This window comes from Struthio camelus, chromosome 8 (assembly GCF_040807025.1).
Source record: "Struthio camelus isolate bStrCam1 chromosome 8, bStrCam1.hap1, whole genome shotgun sequence".
NCBI classification, from domain to species: domain Eukaryota; kingdom Metazoa; phylum Chordata; class Aves; order Struthioniformes; family Struthionidae; genus Struthio; species Struthio camelus.
Window position 1 is genome coordinate 2,804,340 of NC_090949.1, and position 21,865 is coordinate 2,826,204.

The window sequence follows — 21,865 nt, forward strand, 5'->3', positions numbered from 1 at the left end:
ATAAGTATCTCAATTACCTAAAGAGATCAGTGACCGAACAGAAAATACAAATGGTTTTCTATTGTCTGGCAACAAGCTAGTTTGCCAAAACGGAGCTTTCCTGCTTCTCAAACTGAAGTGTCACTAATTGGTAGGCTTCACAAAGGCCGCACAAAATCCTGAGGATAATAACCACAATAGGGATATTCTCTTCAGCAGTAACCTCTAGAGAGGCAGGAATGTTACCCTGTCTGGCCTTTCTAAATTTGAGATCCTTACTGTAAGCTACTATGTGATAAACTCTGTACCCTGAGTAGATTTATAGAAATATTCTGTTTTGAGATTTAAAAATAAAGATTTTTTTTTAATCCAGGATATGGCACATATTTATTCTTGGGCAGCGTCCAACTGTGTTAATTTCCACTATTCAGTGAAATATTAATCTTAAAATGACTGAAAACTTATCTATTTAACAATAATAACAATAATAATAATATCATGGTTATACCGGGAGATGTTCATGTAGTTTCGTAAAGAAATGCTTTCTTACAGAAAACGTTAATGCTAAGAAGAAGTACTGAAAGCTAAAGAGTGAAAAATATAAGATTATCGTAGCTGACAAAAAAATTCCAATTCTCCCCATCTGATTTGAAATTAATTTCAGATGAAAGTCACATATGTGAAAGCATAGAAATGTGTTGTCAAAACATGCGACGAAACCTTGTTCTGCCCCCTTTAGGCAGAAAAGAACAGATATTCATTTAGGCCTACTCAACTTTTTTTCATCCAGCTGCTGTAAAGAGAGGAATAGCAGGCCTGTCCAGGAAACTATTTATTTAAAAATACTTTTACAGCACATTTGGAGTGGAGTAGGTATGTTCTGAGGGTCGATTTTTTTTCATGATGAATGCATCAATACTCAATCATTACCAGAGTTAATATGCATAATTGGATCTTTATGACAACTTCTTGATATTCTTAGGCTTATTGTTAAATGCTAAATTAGCAAGAGCTGCTCGTTACTTATTCTAAAGATTAAAGGTAATGCTTTAATTTACGTGAGCTTGATACTAGCCCCTGCTCTGCTCACCACCCTGCCCCCCAGAAAAATCTCTTACTGCTTTCTTGTCACCCTTTCCACACAGAAAAATTTAGTAGCATCTAATGAAAATGATGCCAGTTGGATGGTCTCCAAATTTAGTGTATTACTCTAATTGAACAATTTTCAAACTTGCAGAACTGCTTCTTACCATGGATATTTGAGTTTTGGGGTGGAGGGATTGTTTTTGCTTTGCAGTATTCAATTCTCTGGAATAGATCAAATATCAATTTTTTTTAAGTGAAAGGTCTGTATCCAGTAGATTCCGTAAGTCTATCCCATGTGAATACTTATTTCGGTAATAAAACCCACATTTTTTTCTCCCTGATTATCCTCCTCTTTGAGGTCACTGTGATGGATATAGGTCTTACTACAAAACTTCTTATGAAGGTCATAAATGTTCCATTAGTAGCACTAGTAAACGTTTGTATTCTTCAGAATTGTTTCCTATTACAAAAGGGAAATAAGTACAAAGTTTTCTTTTTTTTTTCCCAAGAACAAAAGTAAAGCAGAGATCATTTATTATATATAGAAAATTACAAGGAAAGTGCGTTCTGCTTTTCACGCAAAGGCCCATACTGAACATAGCCAGTCTTTAGCATAAATTGATGTACCACCTCTCTGAATTCATCTTATTTACCTTCAGATATGCCTCACCGGACACCACGTGAAGATCTGCTGAGAAATTTACTTTTCTAATTAACACCAAGTTTTCAGGCACTCAAATCAGACAAAGATTATACAGTAGCCAGTTTGTCCAGATAGATCCCACCTGTGATTAAACAGTAGTAAAAATTTAGGTTGGTAAAGCTCAAATTCATGCTGAAAAGCAAAAGTAAACGTATAACAAAAGACTAAGGAACCTGAAATAGCGTGTCTAGGACATGACATAGGCACTACCAAATTAAGCTCCCTAAAACGAATGCCTGTTTAAAGGTAGTTAGTCCTCAAGCTCTTACTGCTGAGAGAAAAACACTCACACAAGCCCAGGGAAAATCAGGAATCTTTTATCTTCCTCTGTATTCCAGAGGGGCAACAAGAGCTAAAAATGACCCTGACAAAGACCTTGCCATCAAATCTTTAATTACAGTTTAAATCTCCAGGTTGCTCACCTGTTCTTGAAAATTTTCAACTAATACCCATATTTACTTCCTGTCCAGAGGTAGATCCTGAGATGGGGCTGGGGTAAGCTTGGATAACAGGTTTGCAAAGTGAATGAGGAATAGTACTTCTCTTCTTCCATTTTATATTTTTTCCAATTTCTTCTGCCACCAGCACAATTAATATTTCACTTGGACTTCACTGGAGACATGATATTTTTTAGTTACGAAAGAGTCTAGTGGTGGAAGGCTCAAATTTGCTGGTTTGCTAAGGAGAGGCATTAGCAGGCAGCACCAGGAAGGAGCTGAAATCCAGTGAGGGCAGGCATTTAGTTCCCTATTGATCACAAAAATAATGGATAGTTCATCTGTCCCCTCCTTTATATCTCGTAAAGCTTCAATTCTCACCCACTTCAGTTACAGGAGAACTGGAAATTCTGCAGGGTTTTACATTACTTTGGGGAAAAAATATATATATTCTTCAGCTCTTCCTGCAAGGCTACCTCAGATCCCAGCAGCTTCAGTATTACCACAGGCTCATTAGCACTTCACAGGATCAGGTCATTAGCCACTTCCTAAAACGATAGCAGGAAGTACAGTAGTGAAATCATTAGAGTAGAGTACTTCGCTTCTCATTAAGCAAAAGCAACTTTGCCTGCAGAAGAAGGATTTGGGATATATCAGCAGTGCTGTAAAATTTCAGTTTTCCCAGCAACAGAGTCAACGGAGTACTATGTCGAAAATCTTCTGAATTCTCTAAACGTACCAAGTGATTTGTGGAGGCACACTGCTGCAGAATCGCCCTCCTGAAAAGTGCATAATATCAGCCTTTATCCCTCTTCAGCTATTGAATTCTTTCGTAAGAGATGTGAAAACATACAGACACTGCCACAAAAACAGTGGCAGAAGTTATTGCATAGTCAACCTATCCATTCCTGTGCACCTAGAAGAAACTATTATTCCATTCAAGCATGTAGGGAAAGTGAATTCTCTCAGTGAAATGATTTTTCACTTGCTGAGGCATTCTGGACAAATGCGAGTCACCAGTCTTATTTGCAATTAACATACAGAATGAGGTATACATAAATACACATTCAATAATTATTACAAACCAGCACATTAATACCAATTCTTTGCATTTAATTGTCCATTCACACCACACAGCATACTCAGTAGTAAACTCTGCAAAGGGCAATGAATTATTTTAGTAGCCTTACTGCAATTCAGTTTTAATTTGCTTTTTATATAGTGTCTTTGATACAATGTATCTTGAATTCTGCGATAGCAAGGCAAAAATAACAAGAATGCTTCTCAGGGTTGCACGCAGTTATTCCCATTTTAGAGTAGTAAGGCAAAATGATGTATGGATGTGAGCTAGAGTAAAAAGGAAAATGAATATTTTAAACAGAGAAAAAAGTAAAATTCAACTACTACTCTGTTAGCTTTCAATTCTAGTTCATTAAATGCTTTTGGAAAGGCATCTTATGAAAGAATAACACTTAGCAATGTGTTAACTTTAACTGCTCAGAAAAAGGAAGACATTTCAGATTTCATGAAGGTGGTAATTTTGTTCGCGGTTTCATCCTGTGCAGGAGATACCAAGAAGGGCTGACAGACGAAGCGTTAAGTCTATTGCTCACTTCACCATCTCTCAGGGAAGGATGTCAGAACATACTTCTTAGAAGAGTCAGAAACTTCAGGTTTTGTAACTTAGATGAAGATATAATTACCTATATTTTGTGGTATGACAACAGGCAGATGACCTGCGTTAAGGCAGCACAGGTAACGAAGTCTTGAAGTCAAGAGGACTTCACCAGGTGTTGTATTTCAAGCAGAAACAAAGCCTCTGAGACCTGCAGGAGACTGCTGGTAGAAGCTCAGAGCAAAGTACAAAGATGGAGAGATTGAAGAGAAGGTAAGAAACACACCATCACTCCGCTATCCTCCTCCACTACGCCATAAGCCTGTTTGGAAAGTGAGAAAAAGGAAATTAGGAAAATGAATATTTGTTCAAGGGACGCCTAGATCTGTTGGAACAAATCATATAAGATGAAGATTCCTAATACTAGTAAAACACTTTCCTTTCACCATTCTGACAAATATAGAATTTTTTTTTTCTCCTAAGGAGCTAATTGGCTTCCATATTGGCCAATCAATTGTGTCTGTCATATAGTTCCACCAAAGACACGATACCCCTACGGTTTATTTAAAAAAAATAAAAAAAATTTTAAAAGGAAGAGAAAAAAAAAGTGAACATTCTTTCAAAAAACAGATGTATTTCAACTCAGGCCATAGTTACAAAGAGTATCATAAAGGCATATTTATCAAGCAACAGACTGTATAGCTGCTTTTATTTACTCCGAGAACTCTTCAAGTTTAGAGAATTCCAACTAGGAAAGAAGCAAATAAACCAGATAAGTTTCTAATTGCATATAGTTTCTTAATTAAACCACTAAGTATCCCAAGGCATGTGCTATGCATCGGCAATTCAAAGTCCTAAACGAACAGCAAATTATCAAATCAATCAACTTACTAGGGGGACAGGGGGACTGCATTTGTGCTTTTTTTTTTTTGGGGGGGGGGGGGAGGTGTTGTGATCAGCAGCACAGAGTCTAGTTGGAGGCCTGTAGCTAGCGGTGTCCCCCAGGGGTCAGTCCTGGGTCCAGTCTTGTTCAATGTATTCATCAATGACCTGGAAGGGACAGAGTGCACCCTCAGCAAGTTTGCTGATGATACAAAACTGGGGGGAGTGGCTGACACACCAGAAGGCTGTGCTGCCATTCAGAGGGACCTGGAGAGGCTGGAGAGCTGGGCGGAGAGGAGCTTCCTGAAGTTCAACAAAGGCCAGTGCAGGGTCCTGCACCTGGGGAGGAATAACCCCATGCACCAGTACAGGTTGCAGCGGCTGACCTGCTGGAAAGCAGCTCTGCAGACTCTGGGAGTCCTGGTGGACAACAAGTGAAGCATGAGGCAGCAGTGTGCCCTGGTGGCCAAGAAGGCCAATGGTCTCCTGGGGTGCATTAGGCAGAGTGTTGCCAGCAGGTCGAGGGAAGTGATCCTGCCCCTCTCCACAGCCCTGGGGAGGCCTCCCCTGGAGTCCTGTGTCCAGTTCTGGGCTCCACAGTACAAGAGAGACACGGTGCTACTGGAGAGAGTCCAGCAGAGGGCTACAAAGATGATGAGGGGACTGGAGCATCTCTCTCGTATGAGGAAAGGCTGAGCGTTGGGCCTGTTCAGCCTGGAGACGAGAAGACTGAGAGGCGAGCTCATCCATGTGTCCAAGTATCTGAAGGGGGGTGTGTCAAGAGGATGGGGCCAGAGTCTTCTCCGTGGTGCCCAGCGACAGGACAAGAGGCAAGGAGCACAAACCGGAACACAGGAAGTTCTGTCTGAACATGAGGACAAACTTCTTTGCTGTGAGGGTGACAGAGCCCTGGAGCAAGTTGTCTAGAGAGGTTGTGGAGTCTCCTTCGCTGGAGATATTCAAAACCCATCTGGACAAGATCCTGGGCAAAGTGCTTGAGGTGACCCTGCTTGAGCAGGGGGTTTGGACTAGATGATCTCCAGAGGTCCCTTCCAACCTTGGTCATTCTGTGATTCTGTGATGCAATATCAAATACATCGATATTTACTTATAATTTCTATGTAATATATAAATACAAATACATAAATATATTTTCCCATAAGGCAGCTGTCTTGTTCGATAGCCAGTCTCAAAAACAACAGGGGAAGAAAGCCAGTCATCCGCCAACCAGTACACATCAGATGCAGCCAAACAGGTGGTAGAGGGAAGATTAAATTACTTTTAGGCTGGTGGGAGAGCAGCTCTTATGCTAAGCAGTCTACCCAAATTAGGAGTGGTTAGTGGCTAACCAGGCTTTCATGGCTCCTGCCAATCCAGCATATGGCTTCCAGGAAACGTTCTAGTGCAGAGTTACCTGATGTTTATAACTTACTATTAAATGCAAGCTTTTCTCAGCATTAAAGCACAGAGACTTCCAGGCTATAAAATACATGCATGCACTCTTTCTTCCACCTAGGGCTGATATGACTATCCAGAAAACTGGTTCATCATCATCAGGCTCAGATAAATTACCTGCACACACCGGATCCTGGCATGGGTTTCTTAGATTAAAAAAAAAAAGAGTACAAGAAAAGGAAATGGTTACCACCAAAAATAAACAACGTAAAACCACACCAGACCAATATATTCTGTATTAATAATGACATTGTTACAGCTCCCCTGGCTTCAGTCAGCTTCAGGAAGGTGATACATGTTTAGAAACAGGTTTAATATTGATAGACTGACGACTTGAGCATGGTCGATGTGAAATATTCAAGGTTGCGTGTTAGTAAATTCTGATTTAAACTCCTACTGCAGTGGCGGGCAGGGAGAGACATGAATTTCTTTGTCAGGTATGGTGTAGTTTCCTGCTAGAATAACAAAGGCTGAACGTAAACCATGGTCCCGTTCTGACGTGGCTTTTTACATCCTTTCAAACCCAGTGCAATCCTTGCTGAATGAAAAGGGGCCACTCCAAAGGCATGACAAAATATAGATAAAATCTGATTAGGCCACTTTTATGTGACTGTGGTAACATATGTTAAGTATGCTTTTTATTTAGAGATTTGTTTCCAGGAATGCTAAGAGCTTCATGTTAAAGATAAACCAAAGTTATCTCCAGAAGAAAAACATCATCTTCTTTTCCTTTCAGGACCATACTGAGACGTTGGTAGAGGCGGTTAATCACCTTGGTTTAAGTGCCTTCACTGTATGATTGTTCAGAGAAATATTTTTTCCTAATGGATATTTGAAGCGCATACTTCCATACTTCAGAAACACTTCCACTTTTCCACAGCAATGGCGGAACAGACGGCCAGCCAGACCAACTGTACATGGTCTTCTGGTCTGACCGTGAGGCAATTATGCAAGAATCACTTTTCCTGTTTTAATAAGAGTCAGGATTGGGATCGATGGAAAAGAACATACATGTGTATTTAAACAACCTGTTTAAGTGCAGGCAATATATTTTGTGCAGAGAGAAAAAAAAATCAACACCATTCTTTTTTACATTGCACAAGAAACGCTGAGATCATGGAGCTATGACAATAACAAACTTCTGAGTACTGAAACCTTAGAGAAATGGATAACTAACTCTCCAAGAAGATTATTCTTCCTGAAGTGAATGTTTTTATTCTTTAGTAAGTCTCATAACTTCTTAGAGAACTCCTGATAACTGTGATCTCCTTAAAGCTTTCTTGCTGTCTTGGGTGTAGATAGCATTGTACATTCAGAAGCGATACGGGTTACTGAGTAGACAAAGGACATTCAGTCTGGCTGTTCAACCTGTGCTAATATTTCTTGTTTCTTGTTTCTGCAATATCAGAGCAAATCTCTTCTTTCTTTATCCTTATTTTCTATGGCCACAAGACTTCCTTGCAGAGCATAAATGCCTATCCCACCTCAGATCTGGATTATGACAATCGTTTCATATTTTTCTGGTCTGCACACTCCTTGTGAGCAACCTTCATTGTGGTGGCAACGTGCAGCTCACGGGGATATATTTCTGAGCAGCAACTGCTAGCCACAGAAGAACTGCATGTGGTCCGAAATGAGAGTGAAAGCCAGCTAAAGCCAAGTAAGAAAAATCTTTTTATCTGTCTGCTACCACTAACAATATTATGATCCTACAAAAAAGCTGAATATCTAATAAGTAGCAATTTTTTTTTCAATACCTTACATTGAGATTATAATTCTTTTGTTCATCTTGGCTCTGTCACTCTATGAGAATTCCCACTGATTGCAATTATAGTTGAATTTGGCTCAGAATTGGTACTGGGAATGAGCTACGCTTAATTTTGTGTTTCAGAACCTGATCTATGCTGATAGCGAGAGCGACGCCGTTCAGAAGGCATAGTCACTAATCCTATCACTTCAGTCTGTAATCCCATTAACCCACAGACTGCCTTGGTTTTTTCCAAATCCTCTTTGTTCTTTTTTTTTTTTTTCCTTCTGTATTATCAAAGCATTGAGTATTATTGGTTCTGCTACCTTTGCTGTTATTATTTTGAGCTGTTTTCCTCAGCTGTAGTATGATGGCATTGTGCAAATATAGAACTAAAATATTGCTCCTTTTGTGAATGTGTCCTAAAAGGATGTGCTTTATTCTTCTATTTGCTTTGTTTTCTTTTTTAAATCTTGTATTTAAGCCAGCCAAAGTGATTTTTTTTAATGTAGTTTTCATGCAATTTCAGGCATGGGGATTCTCCTCCATTAATTTAGTTTTCAAGGCTGCAAGCGCTGCCCTCTTGATCTCATTAGCATACGAAATAAATGAGTGGTCACAGTGACCTGCGGTTATTTCCTGTTACAGTTGGAAAAGTTTGTTACAAAATTAATGGTCACTTGTCAGTTAGTAAGCCCACTTTAGCTGCTTTGCATAACCTTACTTTGCATACGGTATAGTCACAAGGAGTTGTCAAGAGTCAAACACTCAGGATAGTAACAACTAAAGAAACTACGTTCAGGTTGCTTCGAGAATGTTCTTGCAAGTCTGGAAAAAGTCAACAGGAAGAACTGTTAAACTCATCTGGGGATTGTTGTGTAGCTTGTCTGCTCATGGCTGTCAACGTATGGGACAGTCTACTAAGAATAAAACAGTGCTCCCTTCTGACCGAGCTGGGCTTAGACAGAAAGGGTGAGATGCCATTCAGCCCAAAAAAGGGATATTTACTGTCTGAAAACTGGAAGAGAAAGCAAATCACAATAATCCGAGTTAATCCGAGTTTCTGAAGATTGTTTCTTTCTTCCACATAACCTGTATTATCAATATATAAAAGCAGATTAAATTAAAAAAAAAAAAGTAAACCACATAACAGCAAGAAAGAAAACATTCTGTAATTTGAAAATCTGTCTAGGCTGAAAGAAGCATTACCTATGTTATTACAGGATCTGAAAGGCTCCCAGTTTGTTAAACATGAATATTAAAATAGTCCAGAAAAGCAGGAAAGCACTTGGCACTGCACACCACGGTAACACAAAAAGCATGTTAATTTTTTCCCTCTATTTTTAATTCTACCCAGCCACGAGCCATCCACTGCTCTGTACAAGATTAATGAATCACACTCTAATTGCTTTTCACATGTCAGGCTCCACTCCGAGTCTTAAGGTTTCAAGAATCTAATGTCAAAAGCCTTTTTCTTTTGGCTAAATCACAGGAAACTAACTCCATCAAATATGGTAATGCTTTAGGAAGAATGTTAATTGTGTAGTTTCTGAGGATTTCAATCTGTTCTCTGCTTTAAGTAGATTACAATACTTGGCTGTTAGTTCGAACAACATAAATTGGTTCAGCCGTTTGAACGAGGTACATTAGCACAACGGTAACTCTTCCCTACGTTAAATCAGTACGATCATCTTCTAACGGTCTCTTCAGCTAACTTTTTACATAAATCACTTTTGTCCAGCAGACAGGCTTTTGGCGTATTCAACGGCTTGGCTATTGCTCAAGCTCACATGTTGGGTCCCTGCATGCACAGTGTCTTGGAGAACTTTTCTATGGGGTTGGATTAAACTCAATGACGTTTGCTACTGTTCAGCCCAGAATGTTTCTCCCGCTCCTTCATGCGGACAACGAGGCACGGCAGGAAGGAGGAAAAAGGTCAATGCCTTCATCCCATTGATACCAACGTGGGGTTTGACGCTTTGCAGCTGCTAGAGAACAGGTTAAGTCAATTCCACCTGGCAGAGCCCTCAAAATCCTTGCTCAATGGATCGTCCAAACGCAAGGCTGAGCCTTCCTGCCATATCTACACAGACTCTTCCCTACGCTCATATATTGTGCAAATTTATGGCTCATGCCTTTTAAACTTCTTATTGGTAGCCAGTATACAGCTACAGGCTTTACAAATAGGAAATAGGAAGCCAATAAGGGGAAGGTTTTTTTAATGTCTTTTTCCTATTTTGTAGATGTGACCATATAATACAGTGTGGCCACATTTTAGCAGGCCGATTTTGCCATATAGGTAAAAGCTATAAAAGTGACATAAATATGAAAAAGTGCTTGACAGTTTGTGCTATATTGATTATATTAATTTGACCAGAGGACTCTGGAGAGGGAATTGCACTGCCCATTCATGATTAATTTACTCCTCTTTTGCTAGAGTCTAGCATCAGAGAAGTCCCTTAAAGAGGCTGTAATAAATGCAGCTCAAGCCTCCAGAGACTCATGCCTGCCCAGGAGTTCGAAAATAACTGCCTTCAACTGAATTAAAAATTCCTCTAAATACAACATGACGTTCCAAAATACTGAGCTAGTTGAGATATGCTTTTAGATTTACATGGCAGGAATAACTTTTTCCGTCTAAAGGGTTTTCTCAGTTTATAGCAACCTAATAATTTCAGCCTCAGAGCCATTACAATATTAGCAGTACTTTTTCTTTGGAAAAGAAACTGCAGCACTCTTAAATGAACATCACTCTGCGATTTTTGCTGAGGGACGGTGGTAGGTGTATCCGGCTAGCAAGCGCGTGCTGAACGCTGAGTTGCCACAGGTCCAGCTCTACCGCGCAGAAAAGCTAAGTGTGTCCTAAGAGACTCAGCAGCGGCTTCACGGCAATCTTCAGAAACAGCAGCCTGTTGTTACTGCTACCTGATGCTGTATCGTCTCCCTTTCGCTACCAGAAACTTTGGCCGTGGAATACAAGAGCTTTGAGCAATTAAACTGCAGTGAAAATGAGTGGAAATTGGGCACGTCATTCCACCAGCTTTCTGGAAAACAGAGGCTTGTGTTTTAAAGGATTCAGCTGAGGAACGTCTTGAGCATACAGTGTGGTGTTTGGAGTACTCGGTGCAGTCCACGCGAGATAGCATTTGGGTTGAGTTCAGGGTCCCAGATTTTCTTTCATTTGGTCTTTCCAGGCCCGTTTTCCAAGGGTCTGCTGCTAGTTTCTCAAAAGCACCCTTTCTTATCCCATGAGCGTGCAACCTCTGATGCACCTCAATGTCTCAATGTCATACTGAATACAAGAAGGGGCTGTCAGAAGACAGCTCGGGCTTTGATCCATCACTGGGCTGAACAGATGGTGTAAATTAGCTACAGGACTTCTCTATCTGTAGGAATTAGGCATAGCAGGACGCTGCCTCCTCTAACCTGAGCAGAGCAGAGGCAGGGGAAATAGGGACTTACAGCAACTTACCTTTCCCACTGGTGGCATGCAACTCGAATCCATCCTTTCTAAGCAGCGCATGGAGGACAAGATGACCGGAGGACTTCAGCCTGGTGGTTTTTATGCAGTCTTTCGTCTCCTGCAGCTCGGCTTGTTATACGCATGACATACTGCAGGCTCGCTGCAAATGAATTGGCGCCGCTCTGAGAGACGCTATAATCAGCTGCACACATACTATTATTTATCGCTCGCTATCACCTAATCAAGCTTTCTATAGGACAGAGGCTGTCGGATAACTGATGTTTATACCTATAAAAGATATTTATGGTTACATGGGCGAGCTCAGATGCGGATAGAGTGCATCTGCTATTGAAGCTTGCTTGTTTATACTGGCATAATTATTGCGGGGCGTCTGGGCTGAGATTTAAGAGTTGTTGTTTGTGGCCTCCGTGCGATACGAGTACGGTGGAAGGAAATGGCTCAGAGCTTACTTTTTACTTGCTGCCTTTAGCAGCCTCCTAATTTTGGCCAGATAGCACTCCTTTATGCAATACCTTTTTTTTTTTTTTTAAATTTGAAAGAACCTCCTAACTTTGCATGTTGCTGCCTGGAGTTAAACAACATAACTATCGCTGTTTATCCTTTTTGTAGACATTACCCTGATCAGTGGCTTCTCCTCTGTGTTTTTACTCCTTTTTTTAGTATACCTCAGGGTAGCTGCAGCCCAGCCGAACTTGCCTCTTCTTTGAGCTATGAGAAAGGGATGTTGAGTCACACAACTGAGACGGGTTTCAAGCAGGGTTTCTGCTCAGAGACAGCATATCGGGGCCAGGTTGGTCATGCTAGAGCAAAGTTTCCTTTTGGCTACTTATTGCACTTTCTCTCCCCACAGGCTTAAAAAGAAGGTGATTTCCAAGGAGTGGCTCCGAAAGCCGAAATTCAGATGTTCTGAGCCCCTTTGAGGGAACGATGCCTGCAGGAATCCAATCACAACTTAAGCCGGGAGGTCAAGACTTTCAGCAAGGGCTAACGCACCCTGCCAAAGGTGATTTATGAAGGTCACATGAGAGTAGCAAAACTAGTTACCAGTGTGCTAGGAAGCCTCTCTGCTGTGAAAATGATCTTACCCATCTTCTCACCAAACCTTTGCAAGTCCTGCCAGCTATGAGGGGCGTAACTCATTTCCAGTTCCCTACTCAGTGGTCACTGGGGAAGGCAGCCTAACCGCTCATAATGTCCATGCTGTGCTTTTTCACACAGTAATGTCTGGTTGTTAGGGGGAATTCAGTACTTACTATCCATCAACTGTAGTAAGAATGGGAAATCTGTAAATATAGAGCTCATTTAGAAACTGAAATAATTAAATTCTCTTCCGGATGCCATCCAGTATGTCACAGACCGCAACTCATTTTTGAGCCCTCTTGTGAATGCTAGTAGATTTGACATCTGTTAAGGAACCGTTTTGTTGGTTCACTCAACCCACATCTGAACGTTATCTGTTGAACTGGAAGGAAACAACGTGTGAGGCACCTTAAGGTGCTGCACGATTTTCTCATGTGCATGCAGTGATCACAGCAGCCACTGCACTCATCTAAACCACTCCACTGATTCTTGTATCACAACGTAGTAATTTATCACAGAAGCAAAAGGAACCAAACCATACTTCTAGATCAATCTGCCTGATACAATTTAAACAAAAACAATGCCTTCTTATTGTAATTTCTCTTAGGATCATAACGTAGAAATAATGACAAATAAATTCAGAGGAAAGAAGGCCTGTAAGGCTCAACAACCATTTAAAACATGACACATTACAAACAGAGTTCATTAGTCTCTGATCAATAAGGCTGATATTAATGCATTCATTTTCCTCTACAGCATATGACATCTGGTTGCACAGAAACAACAGTGCAGATTTATGCTATGAGGGCAATTAGACTTCTTTGTTGAGGTTCTTAATATGAATTCCTAGCGATAACGGCATTCAAAGGCATCAGTGCACTTGCTTTTCCTTTTTTACCATATAAATATTTAGAGACAATACTTCAACAAAATATCCCATGCTATACCTATATATTACGATATGCATGTATGTACAACATATACATGTACCATACAATGCACAGATCATTACAGGTGTATAGATCACCATGTGAAAACCAGTGGACTTAAATATAAATATGCAAAGACTGATATTTCCCAAGGAGCCTAAGATTTAGATTTTTAACTCAGAGTTTTTTCTTAGCAATTGTACAAATCTTAATTAGGTCTCTTTAAAAAAAGACCACACTAGAGGTGTCACTTCCATTTACTTACGCCAGGTAATCGTAAATCATTCAGATGAATAATTTCTCTACAATGTGCTGTGAAAAAATTTCTGTACACTCCTCTTAATGGAGTGCAGTAAGAGGTGTCACAGGTTGAATCAATGGCTTAACAACCAAGAAGGGCCTTTTATAGGCAGGTGTTGAAAGCATCGACTAAATTAGGAACCTAAATCTATGGCAGACCTGTGAAATTCATGCTCCAAAGAGATATTTTTGAAAGTCTTACCTTTTTCACTGCAATGGATTTGAAGGTCTGCCATGACCTACAAGAAGGGCCAAAGGAATTAGGATTCTTTGGTCTCCAAAGGATAAGACTGAAGGGAAACGCGATAAAACGATGATAGACTTCAAATACCTAAAAGACAACTGAAAAAAAAGAAAAGGAATTCACAGTGCTACGGGTCAGGGGTGTAAAACACAGCAAGGCTTGCAGAAGTTGAGTGATGGGAAAAACTTTCAGAGAGTGAAGATAATAAAATACTGGAACAGATTATACGGAGCCTATGAAATCGCCATCACCACTTTTTAGGTCTAAGCCAGTCAAATATATGTAAAGAAAAATTATGCTGCAATTGATTCTTCTCTGACAAAAATGTGCTCTCAAAATCTGTTGCAGATATATTTTCTATGATTTTTTCTCTTCTTGATCATGGGGAGGGCTCAATCGCTGCCGTGATTTACATCTGTAAAACGCAATGCCCTCTGAAATACCAACGTGCTATTGCTATCACCCAGATGAAGGGGTTTTTTTTCTGAGCCACCTCTCATCAGGCAACCCCTGAGAAAGTGGAGTTTGCTAAAATATACTGTATATTTCATACCCGAGGCAGGTTTGAAAAGCAGACTAGTGAGGCGGAATAAGAAGCAGAGAGAAAACGTAGGCAGGTGTGCAAACATTTCAACGTTAACAAAGAAGTTAAAATCCAAGGTAAAACTTAATAGGGAAAACCAGTCCCCTAAACCAATATTCGGTTATTTAATAAAAGTGACCTGACCATCGGGTGCTACGGTATCATCAGTTACAGCCTGAGATCTCGCCCTAAGCTTGAAGAATTCAGTGCAACAGGAGGAGCGTCACCTTGGCGCCCACTTATCCATGGAGGTGCTGCTCCCGTGGCAAACCTGAATCAAAGCAGCCCTCACGTTACAACCACTCCGCAGCTCTGCAGATTTATGGCAGTCACCACTGGTCCCTTAATTGTTGCTTTTACTCTCCCATGAAGTTCAGTTTCGCTGTCACTCCCTTGCTCTAACGTGCCTGTTAAATATAAAGAATTTCTTAGCATTAGTTTTCAAGTCTTTCGCTATTTCCTCTTAGACCTGCTAATTTCAGTTAGCATTTCATTTGCCCTCATTTATGGTCGTCTTAGTGTCTTCATTAATTTGACAGTTTGGGTTTTTGAAGCAATTTGAACGTATTAAGAAATGAAACACTTCATCACTTGTTTGGCCAGGAATCTCTCCTTAAGCACATTTTAAGACAGTGGAATGAGAACCTTAAAGATGGAAATATATAACAGATACATACATATATATCGTTCTGATGTACAAAAGAGAACCAGCCTTTAACTTGGCATGAAACAGTTAAGCTCATCTCTGCCTGGGTTACTAGTCGTGCTCTTTTTTAGAAGAGCGCGGAATAATCGGCTGAATGGTGAACTAGGAGCCCGGCCGATGGAAAGCGAGAGTACTCGATAGGTATCTGAATAGCTCTCTGAAGAGCTGTAAAAATCTGCTGCCACTGAGCGTCACTTGATCAAGAAAACGTTAAAGCAATTAGACGCCATTCTGAGCTGTACAAAACGGATGCAGATGTAATTTAACACGCAGTTTGTTTTATTCCTCCATAACATTCATTAACGCTTATTAAAGGTATGATGAGCTTTTCTGGAATCTATGAAGTTGGCAGTTAGTGACTGCCTACCAAAACATACCTAGGGCAGGTTACGTGACTCAGAACAAGCTCTTTTTCAGTCTACAGCCATTCAGCAGCAAGGAGAACGTGGCTAGGCTCCTGCGGAGATGTAATTCATAACTTTACGCTATGATTTTAGTAAGCATAGCAGGAGACTGCTGGCCAGCTGGAAGGAAGGCCAAGGTTTTGTCCCATCATCCTTGTTCTTTTTCAGTCCTGAGCGTCTTAGGGACCGAAGGGTAGAAAGGAAGGTCCATAAGGGCTTGTTAAGGACAGAACATTAAAACTCCTTTAACCCAAATTATTTTTATTTAACCCTTCTTTTAGTTATTTCTATCAAATCAAACATCGTCAGGTAAATAAACCTTATTCTGCAGGCTTCTTAATTAAGCAAAACTAACACGACACTGTCTGAAATGAGAGTATATAATTAACCTATAGTCTTAGTTGCATTATTTTTATACTTTGAAAAATGGAACCATTTTTGGGTGATATTTCATTCTTGGTCATGCTTGACTACATTATTTCTGTATTCAGGATACATCCTGTAAAAGTAGAAGAAAGAACTGAAAAGAAACCTGGTAGCTATCACCACATAAAAACTTTTGTATTCTTCTTACTATTATAGATTTTCCCTTTGGTTCCACAAATGTACAATGTTGTAATGTATAATGGATAAATGTATAAGGTATAATAACCAGAAAATTCCCTTACAAAGGATAGAGTGCGATAAGAAACCAGGGAAATCATCCTACTTATCATTTTGCCACGCATCTGTATCTGCTTAGAGACAAGACAGTCGTAGAGTATTGTGGTTTGATTTTTCTGTGCAAAAGACCACGAGGGTTTGTATCAACTAGGACTGAAATTCTTGCACCTTTGCCCAACTGCACCAGATACTGAAATGGCAAAAAACAGATCACTGGTGATATGTCAATGGATAGTCCGTGACTTTGACTTCTTTTTAACAAGACTGCCCAAAGGAATGGCACTCAAGCTTGTCAATTTTGGCTCCACATCATTTATCATAATTATTCCATAATTTCACATGCCCACTTGGGTCCATGAAGTCACAAAAATAAAACAGCCTTGGAGATCAAGGGAAAGAAATGCAGTAATCATCCAGAAAAATGATTACACTTATAGTCCTGCTTTTGAGAAAAAAATGAGATATTTTCTCTTTACTTCTGTTACTTTTTTATTACTCCCATTAATTAAAGCTGACTCTTCCAAAATCAGTGTTAAATTTAGCTGTGATTTAAGAAACACTCAACCGTTTTAAGCTAAGGCAGCTAGACACCAAACCAGCTGCTGCTTCTAATTGAAAATGGCGTTTAGAACTAAGTATCACATGCAAAACATCCATCCGCAGAAACGTTCAGCTTTGTTAATAAAAAGAAATCCTGTAGCCTCAAAACAAAACAATATTTGAATCAAACACCAAAATATTTCAGTCACATTCAGGGTTATTTTTTTCCTGCTATTTTAGCTGCTGCTGCTTTTGGTTTTTTTGTTTTTTGTTTTTTTTTTTTTAACCAAAAAGCCAGTATTTTCTATAAGGAAACAAAAAGGTATCCAGCTAAAATAAATCAATCAATCAGTATTTAGGCTCAGGTTACATCACAGTATAATAACAGCCTGCAGATATAGAATACAAAACGGGTGTGTGGTGATTATATCTTAAGTTTGGAGGAGTGTTACCGACCTGGACTCCAACGAACCAGCTCCTAGCTTCTTCCAGAGAGATTTTTCAAAACATGCCTTTGATTATGGCCAGTTAGACTTTGCTCCATCATATATAATAGTTTTCAGAACTAAAATGGTTTACCTGTATTTTCTCACCATGGACACGTTTTGCAAAAAAACAAAAGGCTGCGCACATCTTGCTTCTTTTTTCCCCCCTCCCATGTACGTATTTGAAGAACGGTGGGAGAGGAAGGGAATTTTTTGGTTTTGTTATTTTTCCGCCTGTTTGATTACCTGAGAAAGGATTACAGAAGGACCCAGAATGGTTTGCGAGGCTGATTGCACTGTGAGCTGCACGGAAATTGAATACGTGTCAATGAAATTGGTATTTCCAATGCGAAAGAAACGATGCTCAGTCTTAGGTAGGCTATACTCTTAAAAAAGGGTTATTAGGAAACGAATCCTGTTGTAGTAGGGGGCTAAATTTAGTAGAACTGCAGAAAAATACCCCATTACGCTTTAGAATCACACTGGGCAAAAACAAGAAGTGATTGAAGTTGAAGGTGCCATAGAAGTACTTTCACGTTAAAAAACCAAGTGGAACAGAAAAAAGCAAGACCAAACTTTCACCACATAAAAGCACGCTTTTTTCATCAGCCCAGCTTTACATACACGTGTTTGGACACAAACATGCGTATGTTGTACTCGGGGAAGGGTGGGGACAGAAATGCATAGGAGAAAAAGATTGACACTTTTCCCTAACTAAGCTCCCAAAGAACAACACAAACGGCATCAGGGCAGAGCTATCGTTAGCGCCGACAGCCCTACCGCAGAGGCTGCCAGCAGGCACGCCAAACCTCAAACCGTCCCGTAACGCGCTCCCACACCTCAGTGGTGAAGCAAGGAGGCGTCTCCAAGCAAACCATTTTATTCAAGCAGAACTAGCCAACAAAGCAGGAAACCAGGCCGAAGAGCGTGGGATTTCTCCTGAAATATTGCACTGAAACAGAAGGGGATGCTGGCAAACGCTCGAGTATTTCCTTTGCGATACCGGGCTGCCAATCAGAATCGAGATTCGTGCAGCGAAAAAGCATGCAAAGCCCTTCCTTACAAAGTCAATCTCAATACGGAGAAGGGCAAGTGCTCAGCGTTAGACAGGGTCATAACAGTCCAGTTCCTATTATAATTAATGAGAGTGGCCTGGCTAAATGCCATCGCACCATTTCAGATGTCCGAGGGCCTAATTCAATTCCCCCCCGCGCCCCAAAAAAAAAAACACACAGGGATCAGATCATTCAATTAACTTCCATGGCCTTTGGATTGGACTTAAGACTCTATCCTGAATGCGATGAAGTTCTCCGTCGAGCGACTGAGCTCTTCCAATTCCTGTTAAGTTCAGCATCTTCTTACCAAAGCTGGGTATCCACAAAGAGACTAGGAGAATTTATCTTTTTTACACTTCAAATCAAAGCGGGGACTTTTAAATGAGCCTCAGAGATTTTGCCAGCTAACCACCCTCATTTGCTGTGAAATCCTTGCATAAGTGATTTAAGGGAAGGGGGAAAAAATATACCTTTTTTCTCAGGACTCAGAAAACTAGTGATTATTATAGGCAAAATGTGCACTCAAATTTTGCCTGAGGGCCTTTTTTTGTTTTCTGTTTTTTAAACGTAGCCCCTTGTGAAAACTTAAACAAGAGTTTATGTCTTTGGTTATAACATAATTTTATCGAGGACAAATGAATTCAGGACAAATCTTGTCTGGCTCAACTCAAGCAGGCTTTCCCATCTTAAATGTGTTTTTCTATACATTCAATGCTAGTTTATAGTTAAGTAGCTAGCCCTAAGAAGGATGCAATTCTGCTGTCATCTTCAAAAATATCAGAAAACATACACAGAGGACACATTTCCCACAGCCAGCAGCAGAGTAATTGACAGACATCATTACTGTGCCCTCCAGAAACATTCGGAATGACAGATGATGATCATTTCCTCATATATCACGTCTAAAACATGAAAAATGCCATGAAACCTCATTTTATGAATATGAGCTTATCAGCACTAATGGAGGAGGCAGAATTTTTCTCTCTCTCGCTTACCTTCCTTATAAAATTTGCAATCACATGCGTTCAGCGAAAAAAAGAAACAACTTACCCAGGACGAGCAGCACAATATATTTTGCCTCTCCTGTGTGGCTGTATTTCTTTTTTTGATCCTTGACGACAGACAGCAGAGCAGAGCTGCAGCCTACTACTTGAGAACAACTTACCAAGAAAGCAGTAGTGGGTTTTTTTGTTCATCAGGACTAGGGGAAGGAAAGAAAAAGAGAACACTGTATGCTCAGAGAATCCAAAGTTACAATTCTTCTTCTGCATTTTTCCCTCGTGCTTTCAAGCTGGAATGTTTCCATTATTTTTAATACAAAGGAATTCTTTTCTTTCATATTTTTGACTCAAGCCAGTGAATAAGGTTAGCCTCCCCCATACTGCATTTTTGTGCAACAAAAAGCTAATAAATTGAAGTTCCACCAGTTTTTGTTTAACATTGTTATCTCCCCTATTCCACCTACTTCTTCTGAGATTCTCTATTCATTATTACATGTGGTGCCAAGTTGAATTGGATTCCACAGTCAGAAGCGTTTGATTTACAGGTCGCCATTCAGGGCATCCTGGAGAACATCGACGTGAGAAGCGGGCACCTTGAATTGACCTTCTCTGCTTTTGGCGGCAGTAGGATCCAAAGGGTTTTTTTTCAGGGCCATGTTTCCTTTCACACAGCAGAGCTTCTGTTTTGGGACAGCTTTACCGGACGTGCTTTTCGGAAAAGACCATTGTTTCAAAATACACACCTCTTTCCCAAATATTCCCCTCAGAATTTTTACATTCTTTCAGTGCAATGCTTCTAGGCATCTAGAGTACTTGTACGGACAGTAATGAGGGTAATCTTACACCAAAACAAATGATTAGAACGCACATTACAACCTTATAACATAGGATTGACAGCAATTCGTTTGTTCTTAAGAGAGGAATAACAAAACAAACAGAGATCCTTGTAACTAGAGAAAGATGTTCTCTTCTTCCTCTTCAAAGGAAGCGGCAGAGGAGCCACGAAGCACAGAGAGTCGTTCAACTGCCTCGAGGGAGATAACAGCGATTACAACCAACTTTTTCACCTCCTAAGGAAGATGGTGCTGCTGTTACAGGTCTGAGGCCAAGGAGAGCCTGCGAGAGCTGTGCCTGTTTTGAAGAGGCACCCGTTTATGTTAACATTGATAACCAGACTGCTTAATGTGGGCTCCAGCCACTGATCACTTCTTGAGCAATTCTTACGGCGAACTTGATACATCTTGCAGAAAAAAAGAATGAAAGGCTTTATACTGCAAGAAAAACATCTGACAGATGTTCCCAAGCATATGCAATGTACTGTAGGGACTATGGGTCCATATCTGAGAATCCCTTAGAGGAAAACATGAAACATTAATATATGGACGAATTCCAAAACGTCCTTAGCAAGCGAAGAGCTTCTATAAAGGAGCTATGGACCCAACCTGCTCAGAGAACAGTTGAAGCTTGATTTCTTACCAAAAAAAAAAAACCCTCAAGCTTCACCTCTTTATTTCAGTATCATTGATTTTCATGAAGTTACATCAGTGCAAAGTTTCCTAACAGCCTAAAGAATGAGCTGGAGTAACTGGAAGTATTATTCCCCTCACAAGGAAGATTTTATCACTGTGCTGTGCTCTGTCTTAAATGCTAGTTCTCCATAGAATGAATATCCTTGCAACTGTCCTATTGCTATTGGCAAATAAAAAGATTGCTATATATTTTCTCAGGTCCCATTTAGCTTGCAAAATGGCTGCATTAACAAGATATCTGAACACACTGAATACTGAGCTCTTCTAAAAATCTGCCTGGAAATATTGCACTGACAGCTGCTGTGTGATGAGCTGGGGTTTTTGGAGACTTAATGGGAACTAAATCTTTTGAAACTAGGGACCACTTCTGGGCGTTGAGTACCTGACAAAATTGTTATGTTGGTGGGTTACATCTAAAATTTCCCCACCAGCTAGCATTTCATATTTGCTTCTAAGAGAATCACATAATTCACAAAAGTATTTCTAATTCCTGCTCAAGTGGAATAAGCTATTTGACTGGTGGTTTTTCCTAGTAGGTTTGCTTCCTGTCATTAGAGAGTTAACAGTGTTACAGAGTTAATCAGGAGGCTTGCTTTAATTGCCTGAGAAACTCAAAATTATCCACAGATATGAAATACTTAACTGATGCAGGTGCAAGCTATAAATAGGGGTTGTAAAGAGTACAAAGAGATTGGCGTAGTCCAGGAAAGTATATTAGAATAAAACTTTGCAAGAGCGGAAAGGAATTTGTTCCTCTTCATATTAACTGAGCAGGTCCATATAAAAATAACATAGAGAGTAAATTTGCCACCTTGTTTTCGCACATATATCCCTCTACTGGGAAGACAACAACCTTTTAGTCACTTAATCACAGGACATTCAGATTCCCCTTTTCTCCCCACTTCCCTCACCACTTCTTAGATGCAGTCACTAATGACTGAGGCAGAAGACAACATCT

The 21,865-nt window shown here is 40.1% G+C and overlaps 1 long non-coding RNA gene across 1 annotated transcript; it reads right to left on the reverse strand.

Annotated features, from left to right (window-relative positions):
- Positions 1–1,568: 1,568 nt before the first annotated feature.
- On the reverse strand, positions 1,569–19,578 carry LOC104142610 (uncharacterized). The gene is made up of 6 exons (XR_011142581.1): positions 19,428–19,578; positions 15,608–15,812; positions 14,752–14,931; positions 13,900–14,039; positions 11,377–11,527; positions 1,569–4,142 (listed from the first exon to the last, which is right to left on the reverse strand). It is a non-coding gene; the product is annotated as an uncharacterized lncRNA (long non-coding RNA).
- Positions 19,579–21,865: the final 2,287 nt, after the last annotated feature.